This window comes from Schistocerca cancellata, chromosome 9, assembly GCF_023864275.1.
Source record: "Schistocerca cancellata isolate TAMUIC-IGC-003103 chromosome 9, iqSchCanc2.1, whole genome shotgun sequence".
NCBI classification, from domain to species: domain Eukaryota; kingdom Metazoa; phylum Arthropoda; class Insecta; order Orthoptera; family Acrididae; genus Schistocerca; species Schistocerca cancellata.
Window position 1 is genome coordinate 21,885,094 of NC_064634.1, and position 18,668 is coordinate 21,903,761.

Here is an 18,668-nt window from a genome sequence, read left to right on the forward strand (position 1 = left end):
ATTGGTGTTTGAATTCCAGGCTGACCCTCGAACATCTGGGTGCCCTTGAGTGTACTGCCTTATTTTTTTTAATTTGTTTTTGTTGTTGGTACTTGTATGGCTTCTGGCCGCTTTTGTGTTTAGGCCTTCAGCCTAGTTTAAAGTACTGTTTCACGTAAGCATTTGGCATTTTAAAAAGCGGGTTTGAGTTTTAGTTTTTTGTTCTTAAGGCTTTCGCGTAAATTAAAGAACTGTTTCACGTAAGGACTTTGGTATTTTAAAAAATTAATGATTTGGAGTTGTAAGTTTTCGGCCTTCAGCCAATTTGAACTGTTTTAAGATAAGGTTTGCCTTTTAAATTTCCGATTATGCTTGCGTTTTAAGTTATTGACCTTCAGCCGTTTTTAAATTAAAGTGGCTTTCAGTCGATAATTAAGTCCGAATAATAAAGCTGTGTGTTTAAAAAAAATTTTGGGCTTTTGTAATGTCTGATCAAAGAATAAAGTTGTATCTTCAACTTTTTTAGTTCCGTAATAAAGTTGTATGTTCGAGTGTAACTGACAGCCCCTTATCTCGGCCCCTTTCCACGATTTATTCTATCTGTCCTGTCCTGCGGGTTAAGTAGGGCGTTACACGCGTGTTCTAAAAAGTCGTTCAATTTCTCACGGCCATGAGGCTAAAGAAAAAAATATAGTCTACATATCTGAGGGGAAAAAAAGACGCAGGTTTCAAAGCCGCCGACCCTAAGGCACGTTCCTCGAACTCTTCCATAGACAAATTTTCAGTAAAAGATGACAGCGGGCTCCCTATCGCATCTCCAGATCTCTGCCCATAGTACTGGCCGTTGGATAAAAAGTAAGTGGAAGTCAACACATGTCGAAATAGGTTTTAACGACACCAAATCTAACCTCAGTTAATCGTAATGGATCAGACAGAGACACGCGATTGAAGAGAGACACCACATCAACACTTAATAGAAGATCAGAGCCTTTCAAATGCATTCCCTCTAATCGACGTAAGAAACCCGCCGAGTTGTTAACGTGAAGCTAGTGAGCTCAACAGGGTAACAAGGTGTTTTGCTACACGGTATGTCCGAGCACCAATGTTACAACTGGCCTAAAGAGGAACCCCTTCCTTGTGGACCTTCGGAAGGCCGTGTAACCTAGAGCGAACAGCTCGGTAAGAACGAAGATTCGATAGTCTCCTGCGACAGAGGAGGCTGTTAAATTTTTCTCTTAACACTTGTTGTGAGGTCAGTACCGATCCTGCGACACGCTCATCGAGTCAGCGAACACTACATCTTTTGAATGTAATCCCGCTTGTCCAAAACAACTGTAGCATTTCCCTTGTCTGCGGTTAAAATAAAAATACACGGATCAACTCTAATTGGACGTAAAGCAGCCCTCTCAGCTGCTGTTATTTTATTCCTGGGAGGACGTGCCCCAGTCAACACGCGGCATCCCCTTCCTTATCAAAAAACAGAGGAGAGAGTCAATGCTACCTTCCCTCTTGGCTATTAATTTTCACTGTTGGTAACTTCTGACACCTGTCATCTTTGGTTGTGGCTCTGAGCACTATGGGACTTAACATCTGTGGTCATCAGTCCCCTAGAACTTAGAACTACTTAAACCTAACTAACCTAAGGACATTACACACATCCATGCCCGAGGCAGGATTCGAACCTGCGACCGTAGCAGTCGCGCGGTTCCGGACTGAGCGCCTGAACCGCTAGACATCTTTGGTTGTGTGGCGCTAGTGTGTGTGTGTGTGTGTGTGTGTGTGTGTGTGTGTGTGTGTGTGTGTGTGTGCTATCTTTCCAGAACTGCTCTCTAAAGCGAAGTTTGAAATTCACTTGCACAGCGCCTACTTCCTGCAACTTTGCCTTGAAAATGTCGAAATATCGGCGGTTGTCGACGACGTCCCGCTCAGCATTCCCATACGTCATGTGAACACTGTATACGGCGGGAGAAACTCAGGTCTCACATGTGTAAAAGCTCAGCGAGTTTCACGATCGCAGCGGATTTTCTTCGACGCGGTGACTGAAACAACTTCTCGTAGGGGCGTGGCTGTATACGGGACGAACATTAATAAAACCGACAAACGGCAGGGACGCATTTCTGACTGGAAATGGAGGAAAAAAGATCCTACGAACATGTGTCCAGAAATGGACGGTGTGCGTCCAACGACGGCAAATCAGCCTGGAACACAGTACTGAGCTGCATCGCATCTACGCCACGACTGATATTCCAAGTGGGCTCCACAGGAATCCAATGCTCGCGTTCACGCGTCGCATCACTGGTTGCTGCACTCTTCCGCACATTCCGGCCCTCTCTCCGAGTAGCGTCACAGGCGTCGGGAACAGAGTAGCGTCACAGGCGTCGCGAACACGCTGTTCAAGGGTGTGCACATCAGTGACTGGTTCAGCATCAGAATGCTTTTCAGATGCCCCAGTGGGCGAACTGTAATGCGGAAATGGGGCGGCGCTCCGTCGCGTAGAAACCACACAAGCTATCGTATTGCCAAAGGCACACTTTGGAGCAGCCCAGGCAGAGTATTTGGCAGGCAGTACGCCCTCCGTCGAGGCGTTGTGGAACGGACGCCGGTGCAAGTGCGTGGTCGCGAAGAACTCCTGCCCGTCCACGGATGCTGAACCGACGCCGATGAGTCGCCTCGACCACTCGCAGAGGATTGTCTGCAGCCCACAGACTACGATTATGCAGACTGATGACGAGAGTCCTGGTAAAAGTTGCTTCGTCGGTAAAGAGGACTGATGACAGAAATCCCACAGTTGTGGTGGTCTGGTGCAAACACCGTCTACAAAATCTTTCTCGTAGAGGGAAATCCCCTGCTGGTAATCCTTGAACTCGTTGCAGGTGATAGGGGTGGTAGCGGCTGTCGTACAGTGTGTAAACATTTAGATGGCAGACCTCTCCCTAGTCCTGAATCGGCAGAAGTCGGTAAACGTCGGGAGGCTTCGGTAGGCACGCAGTTTCGACTGCTGCCAACATTACATAGCTAACTGTGTTGTACAAGGTAGCCATTGTCGTCTGCTTCGTTATTGTTTTGCGCTGTACTGTTCTGCGTGTTTTTATTGAGCAGTTGTGCTAAACATAATCAAAATGAGTGAAGAGGCAGTTGCTAGCCAATCTCTGGAGTCGCCAACAACCCCTACCGATAGGCCTACGGTAAGAAGGAAACCAGTATTACGTAGCGATGCTCGCAAAATTATATTGCGTGTTTAAGTATATTTAAATTTTATAATTAATAGTATAACATTGCGGGGAATGAAATAAAAAATGCGAGCAGTGGGAATCTAACCCGGGTGCGCTGCATGACAAGCCTTTTCCTAATCAATTGCGCTACGCATGCCACAATGACCTATCTGTTGAAACATTGTGTATTACTCTTTTCGGTCGTTCGGAGAACAATTCACCAAAGTTTCATTGCAATCGGATGAATGGTTTGTGAGCGCATAGTAGATAGTAGACAAACATATATATATATATGACGATTTCAGTTTCGTTTACGGACAACATTTAAAGCGAGTTTTACTTCCAAGCCTTTCGTCTGCTTTCGTGTAAGCATGACGCGCAATTTGTAGTGCCAGCACTGCAACTGGTAGGCGCCCCCCCCCCCCCTCCCCAAATGGCTCCTCCCCCCTCACCAGCCAATGCTTGCTTCCTCCTCTCCCCGCACTCGCCACACAACTCTGCCGTCTTACAGTTAACACACTGTACAGAATCATACTTTGCCTTACACCATCTTGGCGGGCCATTTGGCTGGAGTCGACTAGGAATCGACTCAAAATCCTCTAGAACGCGGTCCTCCAAATCTGGTGTACGTACAGTCCGCCCCCACGCCCCTCCCCTTGCACGTTCGTCTGTCTGAAAGTACCCGTGATCAGGAAATTGCAGAAAAAGGATTTGAAGTGTTGTGTGATGTGGTCGGCGTCTGCCAGGGTACTTGTTTCGGTATAGCCGTGCTGCCTCTCGACCGTTTCCATCAGCTTGGCCGTACAGAACCGCCATCTCGGCTCGTTCCCGACACGAACACCGGACCATTCTGGTGCTTACAGTACGCTGCGTCTGCCACACAAGGATCTCACAGCGCGTGGTCAGAGGAACTGTTATTCAGCACAGCTGTCTAACGTGGCAACGATGCATTTCCTGACACATGTTTAGGAGCTCTTTTCCTCCACTTCCAGAGAGGAGTCCGTCCCTGCTGTTTGCTGTTTTATTGATTTTCGTTCTGCATCTAACTGTAAGCTGAGGCGCCACGAACGTCGTGTAGCTGTACATCAGTGTCTCTTACCCATCGTGCGGACTGGTGAAAGCAGAACCCGCGAGCTAGCTGGTTCGCGAGGCTGAAACACGGGCAGTCAACACGGGCGGTCCACATGGGCGAGGCGTCGCAGAGTAGCGTCCACACAGAGGTCGCCCAGCATTACGTAAGGCTCTTCTCGGGTAGACGCGAAGAAAAGAAAAGAGAAGAAGCGGGTCATTGCGACGCTGCGGGACGGCGCAGCGTAAACAGGGGGATCAATCAGGCGCGCTGCTGCAGCCACCCAAGGTCGGCGGCCAACAGAACACCGGCTCCCGGCTCCCGCTCCGTTACAAGGCTACGGCCGCGGCCACTCGTGCCATTTCCGCGGTGGGATTCGAGCTGGAAGAAACGCGACGAAGAGGGTGGCCACACACAGCGCCGCCGCTGCTCGCGTGCGCCCCGGCCTGCCTGTAGTTCTCAGCAGGAACTCCAGCTGACTGGCGGCAGTGTGCTCTCGACCTCCCAAAAGCGAGAGTGCGGGATGCGGCAGTTGTTATATTTGCGTCTGATACGTCCACACCAACGTTTTTGCAAGTGGCGTTCAGTCCGCCGCACGCTCACGACCAGATCGTCTCAATGTTGATGTGGAACATATATTATGCGCACAAAAATATAAACACAGGAGTATGAATACAGAGTCGTGGCTAGCAATTACCATAGAGCTTACACATATTTACGAGCAAGTTCTTCAAGTTCCAATTCTCCAGGAAATACCGTAAGATGTAGTCCTTACAGAAGATTTACCAAGTCTCTGATCGACGAATAGAAGAGAAATAGTTTGCAAAATGACCTCTGACAAATTTTTTGTTCGTGTCGCCTCTAGTTCGACACGTAGACCTGTTGTCACGCACACATCAGATTGTCGTCAAAGCTGTAATTGTCAACAATTCCCACTACCTGTGAGGTACACACGTTGCAGCTACAATGTGCGTCAGAAAACTTCGGTCAGTGATCTCAGAATACGAAGGAAGGCCGGCCGAAGTGGCCGAGCGGTTCTAGGCGCTACAGTCTGCAACCGCGCGACCGCTACGGTCGCAGGTTCGAATCCTGCCTCGGGCATGGATCTGTGTGATGTCCTCAGGTTAGTTAGGTTTAACTAGTTCTAAGTTCTAGGACACTGATGACCTTAGAAGTTAAGTCCCATAGTGCTCAGAGCCATTCGAACCAATATGAAGGAAGCAAGAGTTGCGAACAAAATATTTTTACTGGCCTTCAAATTAATCACTATCAGCTACAACAGACTTGCGACATCAGTTGTAAGGCTGTTGGAAACTGCCAGCAAACGCTTGTTGGGAAATCGCTCGAGACATCGTAGTCACGCGCAGCGCAAGCACCTCAGGGCTGACAAATCTGCTGGCGCCAAAATCTGTAGAGTAAGGAGGCTGTTGAAGGAGAGCCACCTCGCGCTGAGCGAGAGACTGCCGATGCCCAACGACGCGTGACCGCGGCCGCGCTGCTCCCAGCCATCTCAACAAAACATCTAGCCCATTATATTCTGTTTTTTCCCTCTCTCTCGAAAAGGTCTGAAGAGGTGCCTCGTCAGCCACAAACACAAATTGTTATATGGGTAGGACAGCTTGCAAGATGTTTTTATTCACGCAAGTTTAATATGTCTGTGTATTTTTTTTTAACAAATCTGAATCTCCTTCACGATTGTAGCCTCCCAAATCAATGTATCTGAAATGGTAATTGCTATCTGTCACACCTCCTACGACAATCGAAAGAACGATTCCAGATCGCTGTATTTGTTTTAGAAGTGCCTAAATCACTACAGATAACAGTTTCTTCGAATCGATTGATTAACGATCGAAAATGCTGAAAAATGTATCGGGATATTTCTTCAGCGTACAGTCTAGAAGAATGAATTTTCCATTTGATCACTTGTAACTCAGTATACGGTGGACCCAATGTTTCCTCTACTGTCTTCGACGACGACGCCGAGCAGTTAATAAAACACACTTCGAAAACTGAACTGCTGCCCAATGAACTGCTGCCCACTGGTGTTCTCGAAAGATCGCTCCTCCGGCGCGCGTACCTGGCCGTCCCAACGCCAACGCTCGGAGTTTTTCTCCCCTGTGTCGGCGACACACTTCGTGAAACACGAGCCGCATTTCTTAAGGCTCGAATCCCGCAGGAAAAATCGCCCGTGTGGCCGCAGCCTGAAAAGTACAGTCCAGTCCAGTCCAGTCCAGTCCAGTCCAAGTCTGGTCCCAGTCCTACTTCTGCACTGCGCTAGCCACAGTAGGGTGAGTGCCGGACGGTACTTGTGATGTCGCTATCGTTTCTGACCTTCCCTGTCCAGTTTGCGAATCGGGCGCGGGGAGAACAACTGACCAGAAACCTGTGGATGCCCTCCGAGTACCTCGCTGTGGTGGTTTTCGCGAGACGTATGTGGAGGAAGTGATGTGCTACCCGACTCTCGAACGTGCGCGCTTGGAATTGAAACAGCGAAGTCCGCCCTGGCGCGCACTGGCTCTCTCGCAGCGCCCGCCACTGGAGTTCATTCATTGAGCGTCTCCGTAGTGAACTCCCGTCGACTGAGCGATGCCGTGACGAACACACCAGCATCTCTGTCAAGTTCTTGCGCTCAGTAAATGGTCCAGTGAAAGAAACGTCCCGCTCTTTGTTGGATCTTCTGTCAATCCAACGCGATAAAGGTCCCAGATTGATGAGCAGTGCCCAAGAACCGGATGAACAGGTGTTTTGTAAGTCACTTGTCTCGTGGATGAATTGAATTTGCTTGACATTCTTCCAACAAATCTCAGCCTGGCATCTGCTTTTCTTATAATAACTTTTATGTGGTTCCACGTACGTCGACATCTGTACCCTCACTTCAGATAGCTCGGAGACTGATTTATGCGTGATATACAGTATGCGATCAAAAGTATCCGGACACCTAGCTGAAAATGACTTACAAGTTCGTCGCGTCTTCCATCGGTAATGCTGGAATTCACTCTTAGCCTTCATGACTACTTCCACTCCCGGCGGGGTCAGGGATTTTCTCTGCCTCGTGATGACTGGGTGTTGTGTGATGTCCTTAGGTTAGTTAGGTTTAAGTAGTTCTAAGTTCTAGGGGACTGATGACCATAGATGTTAAGTCTCATAGTGCTCAGAGCCATTTGAACCATTTTGACTACTTCCACTCTCGCAGGCATACATTTAATAAGGTGCTGGAAGGTTTGTTGGGGAATGGCAGCCCATTCTTCACGGAGTGCTGCACTAAGAACAGTATCGATGTCGGTCGGTTAGGCCTGGCAAGAAGTCGGCGTTCCAAAACATCCCAGAGGTGTTCTACAGGATTCCGGTCAGGACTCTGTGCAGGCCAGTCCATTACAGGGATGTTATTGTCGTGTAACCACCCCGCCACAGGCCGTGCATTATGAACAGGTGCTCGATCGTGTTGAGAGATGCAATCTCCATCCCCGAATATCTCTTCAACAGTGGAAAGCAAGAAGGTGCTTAAAATATCAATGTAGGCCTGTGCTGTGATTGTGCCACGCAAAACAACAATGGGTGCAAGCCCCCTTCACGAGAAACACGACCACACCAAAACACCACCGCCTCCGAATTTTACTGTTGGCACTAACACACAGTGGCAGATGACGTTCATCGGGCATTCGCCATACCCACACCATGCCATCGGATCGCCACATTGTGCACCGTGATTCGTCAATCCTCACAACGTTTTTCCACTGTTCACTCGTCCAATGTTTACGCTCCTTACACCAAGCGAGGCGTCGTTTGGCATTTACCGGCGTTATGTGTGGCTTATGAGCAGCCGCTCGACCATGAAATCCAAGTTTTCTCACCTCCCGCCTAACGGTCATAGTACTTGCAGTGGATCCTGACACAGTTTGGAATTCCTGTGTGATGGTCTGGATAGATGTGTCCCTATTACACATTACGACTCTCTTCAATTGTCGGCTGTCTCTAACAGACGAGGTCGGCTTCTACGCTCTTGTGCTGTACGTGTCCCTTCACGTTTCCACTTCATAAACACATCGGATACAGTGGACCTAGGGATGTTTAGGAGTGTGGAAATCTCGCGTACAGACGTGTGATCCAAGTGACACCGTCACCTGTCCACGTTCCAAGTCCACGAGTTGTGCGGAGCGCCCCATTCTGCTCTCTCACGATGTCTAATGACTACTGAGGTCGCTGGTATGGAGTACCTGGCAGTAGGTGGCAGCACAATGCACCTAATATGAAATACGTATGTTTTCGGGGGTGTCCGGATACTTTTCATCACATAGTGTATAAGCAACGTCAGCCCAGTGACAACGGCGGAAACTTACAACTAAACGACAGACGAGCGTACGACCTGTCAGCTGTGAGCAGGGAACGTTGTTGCGTCACAAATCGAACCACTGAATAGAGTGTTCAAGCATTCTCGAGAGTGTTTTGAAGAAAAGAGAATGCAAATTTTACCCCGCATGCCTTGACTCCTGTACGAAAATAGCTATTTGTGGATGACTGTCGCTATTTGTTTGAAATCAGAAAAACGCGGACAATTCTTTCGTGGTAAAATCATGACTGGCTTTAGGATCTGGTGTTACGGATACGAACCTACTGGAGAGAACACATGCATAATGGATTTCTGATTCTTCGCCAAGACCGAAAAGGGCGTGAATGTGACAAGCGAGTTGAACAACGTTCGAAAGAAGGACTTTTCTGACCGTTTGGGGTGGTTGTATGAACGTTCTGTTCCTGGAGGGAAAGAATGTAGAACGCCTGAAGCATTAAAACCGCCATCTTAACTTTTCCTATTTTTTACTAATCCGGTCTCAAACTGTGCGATTAGAAAGGGGTAGAAATTTTGCAGGCGACACGGATTCCAGCGATTTATTGGCATTAGCATACCGAAACAGCAGTGGTAGGGCCAACTGGCAGTCCGTGCACAGATGATCGATCCTGTGCAGGTCCTGCAGTATTTCGGTCCATCCTCCCGGTGTTGCAACCTTCCTATGGGCAACACCACGGTCCGCTCTAACAGCCTCATAGGTGACGCTCCTGGTTCGTGCAGCACTGCTTCGCATTCTCAGGACGCACTTCATTCTGGTGACCGAGTGAGGTGGCGGAACGACAGCCAGTGGATTCTCATTCCGCACTGCTCTCTGTTTCGGAGGTCGAGGATACGAGCTGTGACTGGCTCTGAGATTTCGATACACCGACGACCAGAACATTAGAAACACTGCCCACCCCGAGATTTAGTGCCATCTGGGGATGTTAAGGTTCGGCGCCTGGCAACGATCATCTCGGAAACGGCGAAGCTCGTCGGCTGTTGGCGCGATGCTGCCTCGAGCACCTGTGGAAAGTGGTTGAAGGATGGTGAAACCACGAGAAGGCAAAGAGGCGCTGCGCCTCCACGCGACACGGAGGACGGAGGCGTCCCCAGTCGTTAGAGCAGGACAGGTAGCTGTCTGTGGCAGATACGATAATGCCGATGCAGGTGTAAGTGTTTCGGAGCGCACCATTCAACGCACAGTGTTCAATGTGGAGCTCCTTGTCAGACGACCCCTACGTGTTCATACGATCGCCGACATCGTCAATTAAAATTGCTGTGGCATTGACATCGGACCGCGAGTCGAGGGGAAAACGTCGCCAGGCCGGACGAATCACGTTACTTCTGACATCAGGTAGACGGTCGTGTCTGGATGTGCCGTGACAGAGGCCAACTGCTGCTCGAAACGTGCTCCACGCCACGAGGCACTATTATGCTGTGCGGGACATTCACCTGGGCTCGCGTAGCACCTGTGGTAGTAACCGAAGGCACCGACACAGCTGTGGACCATTTGCCTTCCGACACGCTCAATTTCTGCTCCGACGGCAGTTACATCTTCCAGCACGGGAGCTGTCCGTGTCACAAGGCCAGAATCAGTTGTAGCGAACCGACCGTATTCGGTCAGAAGAGCGCAAAGTAGAAGTAGATTACAGTAGGCGCGCAGATGTTATGCCTTACATAACACAACACAGCCGTCGCGCGTTGCAAGGCGAGCCTAATCGGAAAAGGGTGGAAGCTTTTCCTCACCAGCAACCGCAGCAGTGTTTAGTACACGCGCCGCAAGGCATAGCAGAGGTCCAAGTAAGTGCAGCCCGCAATCACACAAATACCTAGCCACTTGTGTACTGAAATCGTATGGTGTTAGTATCGCAACACTGGTCCCCCCACCACGGTAGCCTGCCGTGAGTCAGGAGACGGCGCCCCTCCAGTGGGTCGCAGCCGCCCCGCCCACAGGCACCGCAGACGGCGAGTCCGGGGGCGCCTGTGGCGTTACGTGCGGGAAGGCGACCGGCCGCCTCAACTACACTGCCGCTGCTTCTAATGAATCACGGCGGAGAGCCGTAATAAAGAAATACGAAAACCACTAAGCATTCTTCCTGACTCCGGCTCTCTTCACGAAGGTTGCTGTGGTTTGAGGAGCACGCTGGTTAACTTGCCTCGATGTCTTGCCCACCAAATTCGTTCGACCTAAGTACGGTGGAACGCATCTGGGTTGCTATCGGACATCAGCACTTCGCCACCCACGAACTGCCGGTCCATAATTTGCGGAAGCTGTCTGACCCGTGCTTAGGCACCTGGTGCCACATACCTCCCGAAACCGACCGACGTCTTGTCGAATACAGGCCATACACAATGGCTGTGGTACTGCTATCCAGAGGAAGACTAACACGCTATTACGCAGGCGGTCGGTAACATACACCTCAGTTCCTAGAACTCCTGAAGATAGACGTTGACTGTGGATACTGTATATCACAGACACAGTCCCTTTGACTGTTCAGAGATGTCACTAAACCCGCCCAAAGATGTAAACAACCGTGGATGAGCAGCGCCTATTAGACGCAGAGGTACCGACAGCCGATCAGTTCCAGTCATTCAACCAGGAAGGAGGTACACGGCTCGTGTTGTCTGTAGCCGTGTCTAGACGGTCAATAGCGCGGTTCGATCGCGTCTGCGTTGTTACTTTGTGCCAGGAAGGGCTCTCAACAAGGGAAGTGTCCAGGCGTCTTGGAGTGAACCAAAGAGATGTTGTTCGGACGTGGAGGACATACAGAGAGACAGGAACTGTCGATGACATGACTCGGTCAGACCGCCCGAGGGCTACTACTGCAGTGGATGACCGCTGCCTACGGATTATGGTTCGGAGGAGCCCTGACAGCAACGCCACCATGTTGAATAGTGCTTTTCGTGCAGCCACAGGACGTCGTGTTACGACTCAAACTGTGCGCTATAGGCTGCATGATGGACTCTCGACGTCCATGGCGAGGTCCATCTTTGCAACCACGACACGATGCAGCGCGGTACAGATGGGTCGAACAACATGCCGATTGGCATCAAGTTCTCTTCGCCGATGAGTGTCGCATATGCCTTCAACCAGACAATCGTCAGAGACGTGTTTGGAGGCAACCCGGTCAGGCGTAACGTCTAGACACACTGTCCAGCGAGTGCAGCAAGGTGGAGGTTCCCTGCTGTTTTGGGGTGGCATTATGTGGGGCCGACGTACGCCGCTAGTGGTCATGGAAGACGCCGTAAGGGCTGTACGATAGGTGACTGCCATCACCCGACCGATAGTGCATGCCATATCGGCAGCATATTGGCGAAGCATTCGTCTTCATGGACGACAATCCGTGCTCACATCGTGCACATCTTGTGAATGACTTCCTTCAGCATAACGCCATCGCTCGACAAGAGCGGCCAGCATGTACTCCAGACATGAACCCTATCTAACATGGCTGGGATAGATTGAAAATGGCTGCTTATGGACGGCGTGACCCACCAACCAGTCTGAGAGATCTACGCCGAGTCGCCGTTGAGGAGTGGGACAATCTGGACCAACAGTGCCTTGATGAACATGTGGATAGTAGGCCCCTATGTCACGAAGAATACAGCCATGCGCCAATGCAAGAGGACGTGCTATTGCATATTGGAGATACCGGTGTGTACAGCAATCTGGACCACCACATCTGGATGGCTCGCTGTATGGTGGTACAACATGTAATGTGTGGTTTTCATAAGCAATAAAAAGGCGGAAATTATGATTGTGTTGATCTCTATCCCAATTTTCTGTACAGGTTCAAAAATGGTTCAAATGGCTCTGAGCACAATGGGACTTAACATCTATGGTCATCAGTCCCCTAGAACTTGGAACTACTTAAACCTAACTAACCTAAGGACAGCACACAACACCCAGTCATCACGAGGCAGAGAAAATCCCTGACCCCGCCGGGAATCGAGCCCCGGCGCGGGAAGCGAGAACGCTACCGCACGACCACAAGCTGCGGACTCTGTAGAGGTACCGGATCTCTCGGAACCGAGGTGATGCAAAACTCTTTTTGATGTGTATAGTTTCAGCCCTTCAGTGCATGTCGTTGGTGTGTATGTGTGTGTCTATGTGAGGAAATGTAACAAAGTACAATATGCACATTCAGAAATTGCTTAACCTTGAAAAAAAGATGAAATAATTAGTAAATATTAGTACGTATATCGAAAGAGGTTCTGGTTCTATGGGCGTCAATCAAAAAGCCATTTAAAAAAAAAAAAAAACGACTTACCCGTTTTCCAGCTAAAGACTTTCACTTTCAGTTGTCTTCCTCATTCGCTTCAGGCAAGTGACCTACAAACCATTTCTATGCAACGCGGCCCAGATAGTCAGATACTCGGCACTCTCTTAACGTTCTATTGCCTTAAGCCGTCGGCACACGGACCGTGCTGTCGAACGTTAACGTTGAGCGTGCCAAGTTCAACGTGCTGCTGAATGCTCAGGAACGATGCGACTTGTGCATACGGTACGTGGGCCCCAACGTGCTATACGCGATCACAACGCACTCCAGCGGCAGTTGCGGTATGTTTCTAGTTCGTAAATCACACTGTTTACTTAAACGGGTGCGCGTAAAATTCCCGCATTAACTCTATCAAAACGCACATTTCCTCCATTACCCATAGGCCAGTCGCGTTGTTCTATATATAATATACACAAATAAAAACTTCAATATCCATGTAAATGTTTTAAGACGAAAAGGAAAGTACCATGTCTAATAAGTAAGAACACAGACTTATAAAATTTCTGTTACAAACAGTGTGATACAAATTTGCAATAGTTCTCCACATAAGATAAGCATTATTTCAGCATTCCCACATTTTAGCAAAACCCTAAGGTCATTCTTACTTTATCACTGTTCGTACCCAGGAGCAGAATTTTTACAACATGTGAATTACAAGACGTAAAAGAAAAAGGAGCAAAATATCGTTATACAAGTAGCGCAAGCTGTCCTGTAGATTAAGCCAATCGAACAAACTCACACCTCAAAAGAAGGTGCACTTATATTTACATAACATCAAATACTATAGTATAAACTTATATTAAACTAATAATAATAATGCATCAGAACCTATTACACGAAAGGGGGGAAAAAATTAGACAGCGCGAAACACGAACCGAAGTTATTTCTTGCAGCTAGGTAGAAGTTGGTAATGCTACTCACTACGCTACACTGACAACCTTGGATCCTGCTTGTGTCGTTGCATTCAAATGGCGTACTCTCATAACGCGCAAGTTACAATAATGCCTTTGCCACGAATAAGATGTTTCTCGTTATGTTTTTTGCAACGAAACACACAGTTAACTACGGGTTTTCGAGTAATTCTCAATTTCCTGATGCTCATAAACGGCATATCTACGTATAAGCTTGAAATGAGTGCCAATATGGCGCATCACAACTCTGTGCTGAAGGGAGATGGCGTGCATGTGACGTAGGTGGCGTTATGCCATCTCATTGGTCAACGCTCAGCCGCACGCTCATGCCAGATATTGCTCTGCACGTTCGGGAAGACTCCCGAACGCGCTATTCCACGCTATGACGTCAGAAACTGGGCACGCTCAACGCTCAACGTTCGGATGCACGGTCCGTGTGCCGACGGCTTTAGCAGAGGCTCTGCGAACTGGCACCGCGCAAGCCCGCCACATGCCTCTCCCTGCTACGCTGGTCCACCTCCAGCGCTCGGCAGTGGCTGCTACTGCGGCTCGCAGCAAGTGTGGTTTGCGCCAGTCCCGCGTTCTTCGTCCACAGAGTGCGAGATCTTTTATTTAACGACTCATCGCCAGAGACGGAATGTAGACTTTTTAAGGAGGATATTTGCCGCCTTCTCTTTCGGAATTTGTCTCAAGTGGTTTAGAGAAACCGTGTAAAACCGTAGTCTGGATGGGCAGGCGCGAATTTGAGCTGCGGCTATGCAGAACGTTGGTCCAGTGTAGTGGTCGTTAGAGGCGGAGATGAAATTCAGCGGGACAGTGAGAGGAGAGGAACCGACTGCGACATATTTGAAGGCGCAAACGCGGCACTGTATTCTCGTGAGGGAGGGACAGTGCCTTGTGCTGGAAGCTCCGTGCCGTCTCGCTCGCTTACACGTTGTGGTCTAAGAACTGGACCACCAGACTAACAGACCTGTTACCACCCGCCAACCATTCAGTTAACGGGCTACATAGGGGAATCCCGAAATGGTTCCCTTTGATACATATCGTTCCCCACTTACATCGAAATACTAGGTGAACTAATGGCCTTTGAAATTTGTCCTCGGAAGCTTATTTACTAGACGAAAAAAATTCGCCTTTTATCAAACCAATGTATACAAAAGCGACTTGTTTTTACGAAAAGGCCTTGCTCTGAACAGTTTTCGGCACGGCTTGCCCTACTGACTACACAATAAACTATTTTCAAAAAATCATTTACAGATGATGCAAGTGACTTTGTAACTGATGTGAAATGTGTTGCAAATGGTTTACCAATATGATAGTCTGTTTAAAAATACGAAATTTATGGAGGCTAACTGCAACAGATAATCAAATATTGATCACACATGACGACAAGATATCGTACTCGGGAAAAATTATCAACACTACAACGAAAGGCTTCTCTGTGACATATTCTTTTGATTATGGATTGAAGTCCTTCGCTATGGCTCAGATCCTGTCGGTGTAATGTGTTACCTATTTCTATACACTGCAGCAGAAATCTTTGTTTACAGTGTTTGCTCATTTTCTAATTTCTTTGTAAATTTTTTTTGCTCACATTCTGCATACAATATAGTAACTCGTCGCATTGCCTTGTAACTTAGTTCGTAGAACTTAAAAAAATAATTAAAATAATTTTGTACGTCGTTAACTTAATTAAAATAGCTGTGGAGTGGCCCACAGAATATTGTGACGCTTACAGACTGCTGCTGTTATCGGAATGATAACAACACACACCGTGCAGCTGAGTGAAGACAAGCGAATGCATGGTGGAAGTTTTGGAGGTCATCAGTGATGGACTGACTGTGGAACACGCGCAGTACAGAACGTGCCGAAATCGAGATAGAAGAAGACAATGAAACCAGTTTCATCCAATGAATGGTGTGTGAGCGTACTAGAGGGCTACGAAATAGGAGTCGTACAGTAAGTGGTTAGAAATTAAAACGTGGCCGCGTATGAAAAGCGCGTCGAAACGTACAAGGTGACAATTATTGAACTATACGAAACAAAATGGTCGTAACTTCTGAACCGCTTGCGTTACGATGTTCAAACTGCACGGTTGGCCGCGGGGCAAGATGAGAGAACTGGTACGTGAATATCGTTTGGTTTAGGACGAAGCCCACTCTCTTTTGGATGGGTTCGTTCAATAAGCAAAATTGGCGCATTTGGGGGACTAAGAAACAGCATTTCGCGATCTAGAAGTCTCTTCACCCTCAACGGGTGGTGACTCAGTCGTGTCCGGTCACGGAATAATCGGTGCGATATTCCTCGATGGCACGGTGACTACCGAAAGGTACGTGAAGGTTTTGAAAGATGATTTCATTCCCGTTATCCAAAGCGACCCTGGCAAGATGTGGTTCGTGCACGACAGAGTTCGACTCGATCGAAGTAGGAGAGTGTTTGATGTCCTGGAGGAGCACTTTGATGGACCGCATGGGCATGGGCCTCGATTTGCCGCCATATTCTCCGGATCTGAAGACATTCGACTCCTTTATGTGCGGCACTATTAAAAACAAGGTGTACAGCAATAATCCCAAAACCATTTCTAAGCTGAAAACGGCCACTCAGGAGATCATCGACAGCATCGATGTTCCAACACTTCAGTGGGTCATGCAGAATTTCGTTATTCGTCTGCGCCACATCATCGCCAATGATGGCAGGCATATAGAACATGTCATAACCTAAATCTGAATATCTGTAGTGACGTTTACCTGCCGAATAAAGTGTTGCACGCCGTTGTTTGTAACTTATTTTCGTTTTCTTTCATATGTTTTAATAATTGTCACCCTGTACTTGCACAAAGTAACAATATAGGCTGCACTACTGTTCCGCCAGTTGACTCGTGGAGGGCAAGTAAATTAGTGTCACTGATGAACAGTAGTTTAAGGAATAATACAAACAGGGTGTAACCTTGCGCCGTCCGGAGTGGCCGAGCGGTTCTAGGCGCTACAGTCTGGAACCGTGCGACCGCTACGGTCGCAGGTTCCAATCCTGCCTCGGGCATGGATGTGTGTGATGTCCTTAGGTTGGTTGGGTTTAAGTAGTTCTGAGTTCTAGGGGACTCATGACCTCAGCAATTAAGTCCCATAGTGCTCAGAGCCATTTTTTTGTAACATTGCAGGTACTAGAAATTTTGGACAGGACTTCTTTTATGGAGTTGTTAGGTATGGCATCCATTAAAGGGAAAGAATAGGTATATTGGCACGCTATGAAAAATCATAAATATCCTTCCCTCTTTTGAAGGACTTTAGTTGATTTTCCATCTACCAGTATGTTATTTCGACATCTGTCATTTTGGCATTCGTGCGAAGTTTGAGGGGACGAATTTGAAAATGGAATTTAATATTTCAGCCTTCTCTCTGTCATCGTCCGTTTCAATGCTGTTACGCTCACTGAGTGTCTGGATGACACCAAAACTTCTTAGCATTTTCTGTCAGGTCGGTGGATAGGATTTTAGTCTCGAACTAGCTGAACGCTTGATGCATGGCTCTCTTTCAGGTAATTTAACGTGGTACCTGCAGTAACAGGGTCTCACAATTAACGTTACAGTCTTCACGGTGCCCACCAGTAGGAACCCCCATAGAGAAGGAAGGTTGATGTGGATAACACCCCCCCCCCCCTTTCCTCATTCATCCGATGGCGTACCGTGTTAATTGGTGTCATTATAGTCCGCATGCTTAGCTGGGTGGAAACGTGCTTGCCTCCTATGCAAGTGCGCCCGGGTTCGATTCCCGGCCGTGTTGGAGATTTTCTCCGCTCGTGGACGGGGTGTTGTGTTGTCGCCATCATTTCATCCTCATCACTGGCACGCAAATCGCCCAATGTGGCGTCGACTCAAGTAAGACTTGCAATAGGCAGCCGAACGCCCCAGATGGGGCCTCCTGGCCATACAATCATTTCATGGTGTCATTGTGTACCCAAAGAAAACTCTCCCTTTGCAGACGGATGAGTACGAATATAAAGCAGTGTTGGAGTGTTCGCCGTCTGGTTGGGGGGCTCGCGCAAGCGCAAAACGCGTGAGAAAGGTCCACCTGGAGGGTAACCTATTGAAAGGTGGCTTCACTGAACCACAGCGCCAGAGATTGCGCCAAAGAGTATTATTCAGCCGCCTCGACTGTTAGTTCTTGTCGAGAAGCGGTGGTAGGAGTGCTTGTCGAGAGATGTAGTGGAGAGTGCTTGTCGAGAAGTCGTGGTGGAGAGTGCTTGTTCCATGTTTTATGCAGTTTTGATGGGCTAGACCGCAGATGTTGTTCGAAATGGAGATATTGTAATGATCAGAGTGCTTTTCGTCAATATATATGAGGTAAAAAAAATTCCTTTCTTTTTATTATTTCAATGTCTTAAATAATGTGTCATTACAGGTTCAGTCAACAAAGCATCTGGCTTGTGTTCTTGTATTAGAGTGTAATCCTGGTTTTCTTCCACAGTTATAGTATTTCTATTTCTTTTAGTTACTTCAATATAAATAGTACTTGAAATTTCTTGTCTTATTGAAGAAGAACCGTGCCAGATGTGTACGTTGAATCACACTTCCACACACAGAACAGTTACACTTGTGCTTTGGTTTCGTACGTTTGATAGTTGCTGGGGACTTAATTAATTAATTGTGTTAACGGCAATTTTCTTACATTCTTTGTTGTTATTCTAAGCAGTCAGATTGCGTACTAAAACTAGTCAGGGCCAACCGTTTACGAGACAGCGTAACCGGACTGTCAGCTACTAAAAAATTAAAAACTATTTGCATAATCTTAAAAATTTAATTAAGCCCCCTTGCACTATACTAGCCCTCATACTGTATGGCACAAATATTCCGAGCTTTCCCTGGTTGGTATTTCAAGGTCGCCTTCACGACTACAGAAC

At 48.0% G+C, this 18,668-nt stretch overlaps 1 protein-coding gene across 2 annotated transcripts in view; it reads right to left on the reverse strand.

Annotated features, from left to right (window-relative positions):
• LOC126100475 (uncharacterized) overlaps positions 1 to 18,668 on the reverse strand; it is a 368,319-nt gene that overhangs the window by 14,833 nt on the left and 334,818 nt on the right. The gene's annotated exons all lie outside the window — the stretch shown is intronic.